This window comes from Camelina sativa, unplaced genomic scaffold (assembly GCF_000633955.1).
Source record: "Camelina sativa cultivar DH55 unplaced genomic scaffold, Cs unpScaffold16249, whole genome shotgun sequence".
Lineage (NCBI taxonomy): Eukaryota > Viridiplantae > Streptophyta > Magnoliopsida > Brassicales > Brassicaceae > Camelina > Camelina sativa.
In genome coordinates, this window is record NW_010937266.1 from 1 (window position 1) to 311 (window position 311).

General features: G+C 38.3%; 1 long non-coding RNA gene across 1 annotated transcript; it reads left to right on the forward strand.

Moving 5' to 3' along the window:
- Positions 1–311, forward strand: LOC104775482. The gene is made up of 3 exons (XR_765944.1): positions 1–44; positions 125–181; positions 280–311. It is a non-coding gene; the product is annotated as an uncharacterized LOC104775482 (long non-coding RNA).

Below are 311 nucleotides of genomic sequence, written 5' to 3' on the forward strand. Positions count from 1 at the left end.
TTACTCACCAATCCAACAATTGCTCTAGACGCGATTTCGATATGGTATGTTTTCCCAGTGGAATCAAATAACAATCAATATTCTTGAGTCATATCTTGATCCGCTTTTAAAAAAATTTCTGCAGCATGTATTACTTGAATTGGGATATGCAGTTCATGCTTGGTCTAAGTGCAGCAATCAGGTATGCTTCAGTCAACAAAATGCAAAATGACACGTAGTTCCTATTATTTAAACTATATACAGATGCAAAAACCGTGCCGTTTGTGTGCTTTTGATTAGTGTCCGAGTGAGCAACGAGCTAGGAGCGGGAA